At 35.5% G+C, this 9,635-nt stretch overlaps 1 long non-coding RNA gene across 2 annotated transcripts in view; it reads left to right on the top strand.

The window, feature by feature from the left end:
- LOC123242381 overlaps window positions 1–9,635 on the top strand; it is a 501,284-nt gene that overhangs the window by 354,644 nt on the left and 137,005 nt on the right. The window contains exon 4 of one of the 2 annotated variants that reach the window (XR_006505817.1): window positions 8,685–8,760. This is a non-coding gene — a long non-coding RNA (uncharacterized LOC123242381). Of the gene's footprint in view, window positions 1–8,684; window positions 9,542–9,635 lie in introns of those variants that run through there. The other variant, XR_006505816.1, reaches the window with a different exon arrangement.

The following is a 9,635-nucleotide window of genomic DNA, read 5'->3' on the forward strand; positions in this document are numbered from 1 at the left end:
TTCTTTTCTCTTTTTTTTTCCTTTTCTGTTCTGCTAGTTTGAGCAGATGGATTTAATGATCTTTGATGAAAGATCTTCCCCCCAGCTGGCAATGGAGGTTTGTAGCTACTTTCTCTACCCTCTGAAGACTTCTTGTCTGTCCAATTGATGGGATTAAGCCTGTATTGGCTGTATTAGTCTATATTGCTTAATCTGCCCTGAGGCTAAAACCCCTAGAGGAGAAAAAAAAATGGAGGGACAAGAAGGAGTGTTTTCACTGAGCTGAGCTGTCTAGCAGTAGGGTCCCCCTGTTCTGTCTTTGTGTTTCATCTGGTTTTCTTTCCTCTTGAAGCCCTTTGTTCTCCATCTCCAGAGAGAGACTGGCTCGTCTAAGCTGCCATCTTCCTAGAATTCCCTATCTAGATTTAAAAAGTTAAGTGCATGAAATAGGTGGCAGGGGTAACATCTGAAATAGGTCTTCTTACATCAAATAAAAATCTTTTCCTATTAGATTCCATTCCTGGATTGATATTGTGACCATGGATAATTCATTTCATTTTCCAGTGTTTGAGTTAGATTTTTACTTTCTAAATAGAGACAGGAATAACTTATGGGTTCTTGAATCAGAGATAAACTGGTCTGACAATTTAGAGAGATGATATATTTTACATACTTTTAGTTCATTGGGATATGATACACTCAAAGCATTAGAACTATTCTAGAAAACATACTTCTTAATGACAATATCGTCAGAGATATTCTAAGCAGTATGCCATAATGCTATATTTTTCTGATCCTAATTATTGATTCCTCTGATGCTTCTCCCTATTTCCTTTGTAAATCAAACAATTAGTCTTTGACTTATCTATTTTAAAAGCTATGATTTGTGTGACCCTGGGCAAGTCACTTGACCCCCATTGCCTACCCTTACCACTCTTCTGCCTTGGAGCCAATACACAGTATTGAGTCCAAGACGGAAGGTAAGGGTTTAAAAAAAAAAAGCTATGATTTTAAGGTACAGGGCTATCTTAAAGTGAGTTTCACCTGTCTAATAATTGACCATCCCTATCTTCCCCACCTTCTTTCTCCCTACCCTAATACAAACATACATACATTCCCTACAAGAGTCTTTTCTCAGGATATTTCATTATAGGCTTACACTGCAAAAGAAATTTCAGCAGAATGACATTGGAGGCTTCATTGCTAGAGAATGAAAAATAAGCATGTAGTGAGGAAGTAGAGGCAGCCAAGTCTAGACAGTCATTTCCAGGAGTCTGACAATGAATAGGAGCAACAAAGTAGAATAATAGTTTCAAGGAATTAAGGTGGGGTGTTTTTTGGTTGTTGTTTTTATTGTTTTTGTTTTGCTTGTTTTCTAGAAAAAGGGAAATCTTTGTGTTTCTGGCATCACAAGAACCAATATAGAGGGGTAGATTGGAGGCAGAGACTGTGACAGAAATAGAAGCAGAGAGAAAGACCAAATTTATCAAGCAAAGAATTTGCTATTGGCAAGGAGGGCCTCTCTTCCTTAGAAATTATGGTAAAGGGAAAGAGATAGAATGAGTTGTTGCTTTTTTAACCTAGTTCCAAGGCAGAAGAGAGTTAAGGACTAGGCAATTGGAGTTAAGTGCCTTGTCCAGGGTTACATGGCTAGGAAGTGTCTGAGACAAGATTTCAACCTAAGACCTCTTGTCTCCAGTTCTGGAACTGTATTCATCGAGCCACCTACCTGCTTCCAAATGGAGTTGTTTTTCTAGATGTGGGTGGTTCAGGGGCTTAGGATTCTTAGGTTTGGAATTAGAGACATGATCCACCTATAAACATTTTGTCTTGAACTTTTAGAAGTTTAATAAAAGGTTACATCATGATACATTGTTGAAAGAAGAGTTCTGGATTTGAAGTTTGAATCCCAATTTTGGGGTGGATTATATGATGAATAAGGTCTCTCCCAGTTCTAAATGTGTGATGTTTCCATTATTGTGGGAATAAATTAAAAACAATAGTCCCAAGCTCTGCCTCATCTGAACTCTGATAATAATAGGTACCAACTTAGGACCACTGGAGAGCTCTTCAAACTTGAAACCTCCCTACCTCCCTATCCCCTTCAAAGCGGTCAGGAAAAAAAATCTATTCCTAATCAATCTTTCTAGCCACAATTTTATCAGGTTCTAATTTACTCTTTGGGAATCCTGGAGTTGAAAGTGGAGTGGGGAGGGATTTAGATAAAATTTGGCACCTTCAACTCCTGTAGAGTCTTTTGATATGCCTCTCTGAGATAATTATTGTCCCATTTTTTTAAACCCTTACCTTCTGTCTTAGAATCAATACTGGGTATTGGTTCTAAGGCAGAAGAATGGTAAGGGCTAGGCAATGGGGGTTAAGTGACTTGCCCATGGTCACACAGCTAGGAAGTGTCTAAGGTCGGATTTGAACCCAGGTCCTCCTGTGTCTAGGCCTGACTCTCAATCCACTGAGCCACCCAGCTGCCCCCTTATTGTCCCATTTTAAGGATGAGGAAAGAAATGCTCAGAGAGATTAAGTGATTGTTCAAGGTCATATAATTAGTAACTATCAGGTTCAACCTCAATCATCTTCTGACCCCAATGATGGCACTCATTCTATTATGTCAAAATACCTGTATAATCTGACTCATGTATCTGAGGGAATAATCTCAATTCCTAGACCCCACTGGGAAGAGTACCTTAGCCATCTGTTTCCTGTCAGGCAGTTTGACTAAATGACCTCTAATGTCATTTCTAGTTCTAAATCTGTGATCCTGTGATTGTATATTCACAGATATAAAAGGCACTATAAATGATCCATGAATTCAAGACACTACTACGATCAGTGATATGATATTTGATCAGTGATTAAATACTTCATTAAAACCTTATTAACCTACTCGTTGGCCTAAATTTAGATTCAGAGGAAAGCATCCCTAGGAAATCTATATACTCCTTCATAATGCAATCCCAGCTCTAGAAGGCCAGAATTATAGTATTAACTTCTTATTTATGAAAGGACGTACACTTATGGCTTTGTGAGTGAAAGGATTAATTGCTTTAGTTTGAGCCACTAGTAGTACAGACAGAGGTTACAAAGCTTTAGCAATTTTGTTATCCTAGTTTTTTTTCTCTGTGATTCCATTCCTATGATAGCCCATTTTGGTAATGGTGCCCATAGATTCTTTAGGACATAATTAACCAGCATCTAAATAGGGATTTGGCTATTACTGAAAACTTTAAGATCAACTTTATTGGAAAAAAACCATTCAAAATGAAGTGGAGAGTTGTTTCTTTTTTTCCCTGAGCTTGGCTTGTGACATTTTGCTTTGACTTGTAGCATCTCTTTTGTTCTAGTTTCTAGATTTCTTTTAAGAGCAGTACAGTAAGTGATATGATTAAATGAAGTATAAGCATCATGCCTTTTCTACCCACCATTTTTAATGGATTAATTCCATTTCTAAAATATTTGAAAATTGATTCTAATATTTTAAAATAATTTGCACACCAAATGCTTCAGTCTCTATCCTCTAGCAGCATTTCTTATCCGTGTGTGTGTGTGACCAACCCCTTTGGCAAGCTGTTGAAACCTTCTCAGAATGTTTTTAAATGCATACGATAAATATATATAGAATTACAGAGGAAACCAATGAAATTAAAATAAAGATTTTTTTTCCTATCCAGTTTCATGAAACCCTTGAAATCTATCCTGAAACTTGTAGATCCTAGTTAAGAGTCCTTTTTCTATGGAAAAACGTAATATAAAGCCTCTACTAATTATAAAGAATTTAGGGGAGGAAGGATTCATGTGTCTCTTGGCCTATTACTCTGTCTTTCTTACAATTTATGCAAATCTAATCAAAATTTGCACATTATTTCCCTCTAGCTTCATCTCTACTCCTGATATTTTCCTTTCTAAGGAACCTGCTAATCACTCTAAGAAGCATCTCTGTCTGCCTTACTCTGTAAAGTATTCTTGTATATTTTTTCTTTGATATACTTTATTGTGGGATTGAATATAGTCAGAAGTCTTCTGAAACCCTGATTACTTGTTTTGGTCATCTTCCTTCCCAGGCCATAAATGCCAGAAGGAACCTTCATTGTCCAAGAATATGAATATAATCTTGGAGACTCTATATCTGAAATATATAATTTTATATGTATATTTCACTATTTCCTACACTTCATTTAAAAATTATTTCTCTTGTTCCTTATGTATTTTGATTAATAGTAAATGGTTCTGCCACTAATATCCTTCTCATTGTGGCATAGAGATAGCCCTGGGTCTTTGATGCTTTTGCCAGTGGAGTGCATACCTTCTGGCAGTTCTTGCAAAGCTGGAAAGCCTTTGTATACAGACTTGGTGATGAACTGTATGTCTGTCTTTTGAGGGCCAGACTAGCCAGGTTCAAAGATGTTCATTTCCAGAAGGTTGGCTAGCAAATGATAACTTTTTCCAGCAACTCACAAAAACTATGATGATCTGCAGAAGTAGAGACAGAATAAATACTGATTTAATCTTGGATCCTTTAAGTATTGAATGAATTGAATTATTGATTACTGAGTTTACAGTAAATGAAAAGAGTAGATTTCTACATTGATAACCTTTGAATCAATTAACCAAAAAGTATTTATTAACCTCCTACCATGTGCCAGGCACTGGGCTAGGTACTATGGATGCAAGTACAAAGAATGCTATAATCCCTACTTAAATTGACTTGCATTCTAAAGGAGAATCTAGAAATTCTGATTTGTTAGGTCAAATGCATATTTTTGAGAGAGGGTTAATACTGAAGCCAATTGTCCCTAAAATTAAGACAAGGAAGCTCCCCTAACAAAAGGAAATGAAAATAATATGAATGGATCCTTCTGTGCTCATAACATAAAAGATCTTTTTATCCCCTGCTTTCCTTCTTAAAATTGGTCTGAACTTGGCCTGTATGACTATGAGTGAATTGTCAAAAACTTGATCCAATTATGATAGAAAATAGGCTACTCCTTTGGAATTCTTCATCATGACTCTGTTTGAAGTACCTTCCCCTTCACCCTCTTTCAGTTTCCCTTCAAATCTTTTCTTTTCCTGTTAGATTGTAAGCTCTTCAATGGCAGGAACTTTCTTTTTGATAATTGTATTTCCAACTCTTAACATAGTATCTGTCATAATATATTAATAAATATTTATTCACTTACTGATCAGGACAGAGACATCATTAAGAGGGCATTGGTGATATCATTGTAAACCTACTAAATTTGGTGAGTTCATTTGTTCATTTTTTCCTTGGAGGCCAGTAAGTACCTAGTGCTATACTGGACCTTACAATTGCTTATATTCATCAGAAACACTTTTTTTTTTCAAATTCAAGATAGAAAACTTCATTTCATCCTTAGTTAATGATTTTTTTCAGGCTTATCTATATGTATCCTTTTGTTCTAATTGTTGGTTTTCTACTGTATATTACATTTGATCCCCCTGAAAAGTCTCTAAGAGCTTGCATAAGTATAGATACAGGAACTTATTTGTCAAGGGGTCTCTGCCAAAAGAACCATTCGCTGGGGCTTTGTAGTCTGCATTGATTACCAAGCTGTCTCCCACTGTATCTCTGGGTGTTGAGTCTAATCCATTAAAAAAAAAACAACAACAACTTACATAGTTTGGGCACTACTTAACTCAGTGAATCTTGCCAGTGGCTGAGATTTATATGAGTGATTTTGCTGCCTAAGTTGGAAATTTGCAAGGCTAAGAAACAACCATTATCAGTTAATTGGCAAACATTTATGAAGCACCTATTATGTGCCAGGTGACAATGTAGGTTTTGATCAAAAACAAAATCAGAATAATCCTTGCCCTCAAAGAGCTTACATCATTCCAGGGAAGAAACGTACATTTATAAAAGAGATGCATGGCAATGTTTTTGAGGAGTAATATATGGTGGGGTGGAGAGATGAAGAAAGGTATGTAGAAAGTGATGCTTCAGCTGAGATGGAAGGAATCTAGGTATTCTAAGAGATAGAGGGAAAAGAACATTTCCCATATATTAGAGATAGCCATCAAAGAAGAAATAACAATGAGAGATGGAATGTCATGTTTAAGGAATACTAAGAAGGATTTTATCAGTCATCCTAAATGTGCATCCTAAATGACAGAGGGAAATTCTTGAAGAATGTACTGAATTCACCAATGCCTCAAATTAAGTTCCAATACAGAAATGGCTCATCCATAATTTTACCTTATTCCTTCTAGGATACTCCACTTCTCAGATATTCAGTCTTATAACTATTTAACAACTCAAGGCACTCTACCCAACTACTCTGAGGCAGAGTTAGTGGTTTTCTCATGAAGGAGCCATTAGGGGAACTGTATGCATATGAAAGAACAACTGGCCCCACTTCCAGGCCCCATCCCTGGGCCAAAATATGTAGTCGCCAACAGTGAGTTGGCTACTGTGTTTTTTGAGTTCTGGCTCAGAATAAGATCCATCTGTTTTGCTCAATCGTTTGCCCAAGTGCTATAGTAATAGTCCTATTATTATATTCTTATTGTGGTCCTGTTTGAGATAGGGTCAAATGTAAATGCACTACAATCCTTATTTTATTAGGTACAATGTACAGATCAAAAGAAAGCTACTACTGGTGATGATGGTGATGATTTGCTCCCCCAGCTGTTCATAGTTTTCTTTACATTGGGAAACAGACTCTTTAGAATGAGTGTGTAGTTGTGACCAAATCTCCTCTCCCAGGGCCATAAGAATGTAATTTTGGAGTTGTTTCTCTAAGTAAAAAAGAGTGAGCACAAAGGAAAATAATAGAAATGAGAACAGAAGAAAATAAAGAAGCGACTAGAGACTAAGTCAGCAAAAGGAGGAGAAAGTGGAAAAATACTTATGCTGTATCTACTACACATAGAAGTGGTCTTATAAGTATACCTGAATTAGTGAGCAATTCAGTAAAATATTTGATTAGTTCATATATTCAGGCGAATTGGTTGATAGATGGAACTCATTTCATCCCCAGTCAAATCAGTTGTGCATATAACTGTAACCTAAGTCCATACCCTTTCTTCTTCTCTGCCCTATTTGGTGGGTCATATTCACTCACTATATTTAATTGGTGAGCAGAATAGTGCCAGCTGGTGATGCAAATTTGTCTAGAGGTAGATAATTTTTATGCTTCTGAATCATTTATCAAGGGATTATTGTTATACCATATATTTTCTGAGCTTGAGTTATTTTTGTCAGTTTCTTTTATGAATGTTTTGTTGCCTTATAAGGAAATATGTGCACTCCCCTCCTCTCATTCAGTTGTCCCTGGTGACGCCTCCATAATTTCTGTCTTCTATACACTGGTACATTTTTAGTTTAATTCAGGCATATGAGAAGCAGGGGGAAAAGTTGAGTTAAAGTCACTGTCAATAATTTAAATGCCTTCACATAGGGACACACACACACAGAAAAATGTAAACCCCATTCATAGGGTTTGGGGAACATTACAAGTTTGTCATATCCATATAAATTATACATATATATGCACACCCAAATATTGTGTATATAATATAGTCACTAATGTCACAACAAACATATGTTTAAGGGGGAAAATTCCATAAGTGAGTAATGAGTATGTTCTTTTATTTAGCTGCCTTAAACAAGAATGATATATAATTATATTCTAATATGTAAAGATAATATATAATATGTGAAAAGTACAAATATAACAATATTGCAAAACATTTACTGCTTTTAAAAATAAAGGAGAGCTAACAAGATCATTGAAAATTTACATAGAAAATTATGCTTTCACTTTCAACATTGCTATGTTGACCATTTTGGAACCCTAAGTGGTAAGGATTTGATGTAATAATGGTTATTTTCTTTTTATTTCTTCAATTGGAAAGACTAGAGAAGGATTAGAGTTAAAAAGCATAAATAATAGTACAGAAATATATATTTATATTACACTTGGAAATTTAACACCCAGGCTATTGATTTGAAAATTGAAAGGTTTTTTTGTTTTTTTTTTTTATTTCTATAAACCAGTGCAGGGGATTAAAATTATTTAGACTGGGTAATTTGGTTTAATTTATGAAACTCACTCTGTTCATTCAGTGTCTTAACCCTAACCAACAGTAGCTGTATGTGATAAAATTTCATAAGATGAATAACATGATATGTGATACCCTAACCAACACTTTGCCAAGCCTCATTTGGCTCATTAAATGTTAGTTTAGATTTACTCTATGAATTGCTTTTGCAGTGGTTTGAATGTAATTTTTTTCCATTTTGAAGTTTAAATAATAATTTTACTTCATTTTGCGCTTTCTGATTTTTACAGTTACAATTTTTTTTGTCTGAAAATAACATTTTAATATTCTTTAGGATGTGAATCTTTGCCTCCTTAAAAATGCAGCATAAGATAGAATATTGTTGAAATTCAGAAGCATTGACTTTCCAGCCATATAGTTATGAAGTCTTTAACACCAAGGTATATTTTGATATTCAGAATTGCCTCTTTTTTTTCTTTAGGTTCTTTTCTCTTCATTACAAAACTACTCTGGGAAGAGGGTTTCTTTTTTTTTCCCTCAAAAAAAAAAAGCTACGCTTGACTGATAATGCATTGCTTTGGATGGTGAAACATTATGAAAGTTTAATTTTTAATTAAATCTGAAATACCAATTATAACTGAAAGAGATTTTAACCTGTTTCTTTGCAGACTGCCTGAAGTTACATTTGGAGGCTGAAATCACTGCACCTTAAAAACAAAAAAGATTGAGCTTTACTGCATTCCTGTAAGTAAAAACTTCCTCTACCTTTCTCCATGTGTATGTCACAAGCCCCTAAATGATAAAAGCAGTAGTAATAGTAACCTGACTTAGGTAAACATCTGAGTGTCCTGGATTGGAAGTATAAGTTTAAATGATTTCCTCTCTTTAAAAAAAGTTTATTGGGCTAATTCAATGTATCTTTTTATCAAACCCAAATTTTAATCTTTATTGTTGGCTGTTTTGAATTGCATTAAGGATACTATATAGTTCAGCACAGACATACATTTCTCTTCATCCCATCATTGAAGATTCCTACATTTTGGTTTGAAGATAATAGATGGCCCCAATTTCTGATGACATCAAAGTAGAATCCATTTTTCCTTTGTGATGTCATTAGAAATCATTATCCTTTATTGCAGAGGAAATGGAAAGAAACAGAAAGTTCTTGATGACATCACAATAGAATTGTGCTGTCTTGAGGACTTTGGACAGAACTAAGCAAGATGCATAATTCCCTTGTGTGCGTGTGTTCCCCGTTCTGCTATGAAGCAGTCAAAATAGCACATCTTATGTCTTCCTGTGAGCTACAAGGCTGTCTCTCAGAGCCCCATTGTTCCATAAATGCATGTCAGAGTCTACCGCAGTCTGGCCTACCCTTATTTAGCTGCTGTTTTGTCAATGTACTTGGAAGAACAATTAACATTTGGGATTTCAATGTCTGAATAACAGGCAGTGAATAGAACCCTAGCATATAAAAGATTCAGATGCCCAGAGTAAAAGAGAGAGAGAGAGGAGAGAGAGAGAGGAGAGAGAGAGAGAGAGAGAGGAGAGAGAGAGAGAGAGAGAGAGAGAGAGAGAGAGAGAGAGAGAGAGAGAGAGAGAAGAGAGAGAGAAAGAGA

This window comes from Gracilinanus agilis, chromosome 3 (genome assembly GCF_016433145.1).
Source record: "Gracilinanus agilis isolate LMUSP501 chromosome 3, AgileGrace, whole genome shotgun sequence".
Classification (NCBI taxonomy): Eukaryota; Metazoa; Chordata; class Mammalia; order Didelphimorphia; family Didelphidae; genus Gracilinanus; species Gracilinanus agilis.